Here is a 6,000-nt window from a genome sequence, read left to right as displayed (position 1 = left end):
CAAGGGCATTTGGTCAAGGGTAAAAAGCACTGGTAAGCCCGACAACAGTGGTGTATGTCTGTAATCCTAGCTACTTGGGAAGAAGAGATCAGGAGGATCTTGGTTTGAAGCCAACCTGGACAAATAGTTCTTTAGACCCTATCCAGAAAAAACCATCACAAAAAAGGGCTGGTGGAGTAGCTTAAGCAATACAAGTGCCTGCCTAGCAAGTGTGAGGCCTTGAGTTCAAACCCCAGTGCTGCTAAAAACAAACAAAAATAGCACTGTTAAATAATGTTAATACACCTTAATGACAGGATTTTATTGTAAGCACCCCCTTTAATGTTTATTTTTCCTTTAAACAAGCTAAAGTGATGGCTAAGGTGCTTTGACCGCCCCCCCCCCAATTGACAGTTGTTGAACACTTCCCTGGTGCTTCTCCAGAGAACTGTCAGTCAAGCAGCCACCTGATTGATTGCCCTCCTGCCCTCCCAGCTGCCTTGAACACTCCAAGGATGCCATGAGGATGCTCCACAGCAACCACAGCTGCCTGCTGCTGAAGTACAACTATGGCTCCTGAAGACCCTCCATGACTGTTTCAAACAGCGTCTGCCACATCTTTTTGCCATCACAAGTCTTGGTCAACTCTCACAGCCATGGTTCACCCAGGCTAGCAGGGCCACTTCCCCTGATTGCCCAGTGGAAAGTCTGGGATTGGTGCAAACAGGATCCTTCATTTGCATTGAAGGATTCCATGATTGGTGCAGACACCCTTGTCACATCCCTTTTCTGGCTATATAAACAGGCTGTTGGGCTCACTTTTCCAGTCAGCCAGGAGACTCTCTCTTGTGCTGCCCCCTGGTGTTGCAGCATTAGGCCCCTTGACTTTAGGCTGCTCCAAGGGGGCCCCTCCCTCTCAGGGCTTGGAATGCTAAGACTCTGGGTCTGCCAGGCCAGACCCTAGTCCTTAGACACTCAGAGGTCTGGGACTGCCAGTACTGCAAGAGCTTCTTTTTTCACCCACAATTCCTACCTGGGTAGAACAAAAGGACGCGTCAGTTGATTGGTTGATTGGTAACAGAGGCCACACACACACACACACACACACACACACACACACACCTCCTCATCTATTGAAAACCATTAATTCATATTACTATGCCCATTTTGATCTAACATCATAGGGCTCATTTCAGTTTTACACTTTTCGAATCTGTTATTCTCTAACAGTGAGAAACCTGCTTCCCATTATTCCCAAGGTAATTACCACTTGCTCAATCCTAGAATATACCGGCCATGCCACTGCAAAGAACAAACCTACAAATGATAATTAAATGGGTTTTTTTCTCCCTTTTGGTCTGAGGATATAAGCTCAAAATACCATGTTAAAAAGTTACTCGAGTTAGTTCTTTCTTCCATACTCTTCAGTGGACTATAATTCTTTTGAAATGCATTTAAGCTTTTTAAAATTACATTTTATGGTTACCCTACATTTAAAATTTTTATCACTATTTTTCTTCTGTATATAAAACATTAGCATGGCTCAGAAGTCTATACTACATGAAAAGGTGACCTAGACAAGAGTCAGACCCATAGACTCCTCCCACCATGTAGGTAACCCCTCTAGGTAGCCAATGTCATTGGTTTCTAGTGTTTCCCTGGGGGGGGGGGGTGGAGTGGAATTCCAAGCAGATACATGTATTTTTTTTTTATTATACAATAGACAATAGCTATAGGTGAGTAATTCTCAAACTTCTTAATCTCAGTTCTTTTTCTGAGATTATCAAAAGTTATTGGAAACCAGAGTGTCGTTTATGGGATTTTGTAAGGTAGGAACAAGGAAAGAAAACAACAAAGATCCTGATTACATATCAGATTACTTTTTTGTAAGGGTTAAAGCAGTGCTGTCTCAGAAGATTGGAATCTCCTACTTAAAAAAAAAAAAACTGATCTGCTGGGTATTGGTGGCTCATGCCTGTAATCCTGGTTACTTGGGAAGCTGAGATCATGAGGATTGTGGTCAGGCCAGCCCGGGGGAACAGTGCATGAGACCCTATCTCCAAAAGAACCAGAGTAATATGGGGTAGAGGTGTGGCTCAAGTGATAGAGTGTCTGCTTTGCAAGTACAAAGCTAAGAGTTCAAACCCCAGTCCCAGGGAAAAAAACAACAGAAAATATCCCAAAACAACAATGAACTAATCTTGTGATTCATGTGATTTCTTAAAGTTTCAGTGCAATTATGTAGCATTTAGGATAAGTGACTCTATTCTGGTTTGGTCTGGTGTTTTGGGACATAGAAGTCCAAAGCAATTGCCTCCCATAATTTTTTTAACAGCAGCATGATTTATTAGATCATAGATTATTGGTGATCATCCTAACCTTCACTCCTTCTCTCCTTCCCCAAAGTTGGGGGTGGGACTAAAAAAATCCAACCCTTCTACAACAGGGTTGGTTTGATCCATCCTGAGGTTATAGAGAAATTCCCAGCCATTGGTCATCATTAGCATTGAAGAAGAGGCTCTCAGCTCTGGAGAGTCCAAGGGTTTTTAGAGTTGTATGCCAGGAAATGGGAACCAAACGGTGTATTTCACAGTGTCACAGAAATCTGGTTTGCTGAAGCAGAAATGAGAACTACTTCAGCTACTAATGGCTCCCCTACTTCCTATACCAGATCCTGCAAGGCTTGGCTTACAGTAAAAATTAACTATGTTATTATTCATTGTTATTATTGTTATTGCTTGTTACAGATTATAAAGAGAATCATAGTGAAGACAAATAGTTACAATACAGTGAGATATGTTCTTGATCATAATCCTGCATTATTTAGGTTCCACCTCAAATTTCTTTACCAAAAACCCAAATGCACATGACAGAATTATATTTCTTTCTGTGCCACTACCACTCCAGGGCTGATGCAGCATCTATGTGGTACTGGAGACTTACACTCCTTCTTTGTTGCTCTGACATGGCTATTCTCTTGCCACTTCAATGTTTGTCATTTTTTTTTCTTCGTAGTACTGGGGATTGAAGTCAGGGTCTTGTACATGCTAGGTAGAGATCACTGAGCTACATTCTTAGCCCTGCCTAATAGGTTTTTAGCGTCACTACTTCTCAACCTCTTGACTACAAAGAAGAGAGAAAGGAACCTTTCCTTTAACTGCCCAAGTTATATAATATACAGTCATATGCCATATAACATTTCATCATAAACAAGCCACATATATGACAGTGGTCTCATAAAATTACATCACTAGTGACTTCATAGATGTCTGATGATCCCACAATAATGAAAATCATATAGCAACACATTTCTCAGAACATATCCCCTTGTTAAGCAACACATGACTGTTTATGATTTCTTATTATATCCCACTAACTAAAACCAAGTTACATGGTCAAGCCTAATTACTAAGGAGTCTAAAAAATATTCAGTCTTTTACTGAACAGGGTTTTACAAAAATTACAGGAGGTCATTGCTTTGGACTAGGATCCTACACTAGTTTCTAAGAGACCAGGCTAAAAATCAAAATGAAATCACTTGTACTAAAGTTGCACATCAACAAACCAAAATCAAATTGTTACCTGACCGTCCAAAAATTCAGGAAAGGTAACAGCCAAATTTTCCAACAGGCTAGTTTCAATTGGCAGGATTATAAAGTTCCCTCCACTTTACCCTTTACAAAAAAAAAAAAAAAGGTGCCTGAAATAACCTGATGTTGACCTTCAATTATTTTTCTATGAGTCTGTCTTCCTGTCCCTGTTTTACAAGGAAAGTAACTTTTTTTGAAAGTGTAAATCAGAAGAGTTTAAGATAAAAAAGTGTAAAATGGGAGAGTAGAGCCCCCAGAGTGGTGTGGGGGTCCCAAGAGAGGGTGCCCAAGAAATGATGTGATCTGAGGTAGAAAGTAATTTTTAATGACCAATGTACTCTGTTTTTGCTCTCTTTAATTCTTCTCTATAAATAAACCTTCTCTGTTCAGTCCATCTACAACACTTAATCTATTTTACGGAATGAAGTGTTGACCAATTCTAGAATTTAAATTGAAATCAACTAAGACTTTAATCTAAATTTATTGCAATTTTATCTTTTTGTGTGTGTGTGAAACTGGGGCCTCACACTTGCACTCTACCACTTGAACCAATCCACCAGACCTGTTTTGCATTGGGTCTCCCAAACTATTTGCCTCAGGCTGGCTTTGAGTCTTGTTCCTCCTGATCTTTGCCTCCTGAGTAGCTAGGATTACACGTGTGAGCCACGGGTGTAATTTTGTCTTTTGACATTAGCCATGTGCTAGTGGGAGAGAACACACAGAGAGGCAAGTCAAATAACACAAAGTTCCATATGGCTCCTGCATTCAGTTCAAAATCCAGTGTCCCAGAGATAGGCATTGTCCTCATCAAGAGACTTGTGAAACACGTGAGCATTCCTAAAGACAAGGTACCTGTCCTCCTTACCTCCATCCACCAAAAAGATAGTGATGACTTAGGAACAAGTTAATGAAAATGCTTTTTTAAAGAAAAGGTGGGAAACAGCAATCACTGGACTGCCACAATGGTGAAGCTTTCCCTGAGCTAGAATTGCTAAGGCTCTCTACCCTGGCTATGACCCACTATGTTGACCTCAACTCTGCAAAGAAATCTCCTTGTTTATTGTCCTCTGTGGCTTTTGGGTTCGTCTCTGGAAGGTTCTTCTATAAATTTTCCTCCATAGCTACATCTGAAGTGGTGTTGAAGAGTGTGTTGTCATGTAGGTTCAATTTGGCACACTAGCTGTTGCTTTAGGAGTGGAAGAGTTACAGTCTTGAAGAATTCAAGACCAAGAACTCTTGTGAATTCTTAGTCTGTTTCTGGTGCATGTTCTTCTATTCACTCCTTTGGTAAAAAACCACAGTCATAGATCTTGTTTGGATAAAGCTCTTGAGGCTAAAACTTACTTACCTTACTTTCTGGATGTAGAAAATCTCTACACTAAAAATTAGGATAATCTGTCATATAAAGCAATAGCTTCGACTAAGAAGGCAACTTGGTTGTTTTGGCTGGCTCTTATTATCTGGTAAAGAACACTTTTTGGAGGCGGTACTGGAGCTTGAACTAAGGGCCTTCACCTTGAGACACTCCACCAGCCCTATTTTTGTAAGGGTGATCTCTGCTTCCTGAGTAGCGAGGATTACAGGCGCAAGCCACCAGCATCTGGCTGAAACTGGCTATTTCTTGCCTGGAATCATCTATGTCATAAGACTTGGATAAATGCAGCAAAAAGCAGTCAACATGCAGAAACACTGACTTATGTCAAATGTTCCTCTTGGAGCTAAGGGCCTGACTGGCATGAGAACTGTCTTCCAAGGTTCTGTAGAAGGTCATTTGTCTCAAATTAACATAAGCTACTGCAGCTTTCTTTTGATTAGTGCTAGCATGGTAGATCATTCTCCATTCCTTTTCTTTTAATCTGTATTTCATACTTCAGAGGAGCTGGACAGGATTTATGACATTATTTACTCTGGTAGTCTCTGCCTTTTAACAGGTACATTTATACCATTCACTTTTGAAGTTATTATTGATAAACCTATATGATAGCTACCATATTTGTAGTTATTTTATTTCATTGCTTATTCTTTGTTTCTCTTTTGTTTTCTACTCTTTTACTTCCCTCTTTGGTTTTATTTTATCAATTTTTTGTTCTTTTAGCAGTGCTGGGGCTTGAATCCACGGTTTCACGCTTGCTAGGCAGGCACTGTACTACCTGAGCCACTCTGCCAGCTTTCCTCTTTGGTTTTAATTACATAATTCAATTTTCTCTTCTCTTTCAGTGAATGCCAATTATACTTCTTTCATTTTTTTATTAATTACGCTAGGATTTGCATTTACATTCACAACAAACATAAGTTTACTTTCAAATAACATTATACTGCTTCATGGGTAGTGTAATGTTCTCACTCTTCCCTCCATCTCTTATAACTCATGCATTTCAATTATCCACAAACTATAGCTATCTATATATTATGCTATTATTCTTTTAAACAA

The sequence above is a fragment of the Castor canadensis genome, chromosome 4 (assembly GCF_047511655.1).
Source record: "Castor canadensis chromosome 4, mCasCan1.hap1v2, whole genome shotgun sequence".
In the NCBI taxonomy this organism is placed as follows: domain Eukaryota; kingdom Metazoa; phylum Chordata; class Mammalia; order Rodentia; family Castoridae; genus Castor; species Castor canadensis.
This window is presented reverse-complemented; position numbering follows the sequence as displayed.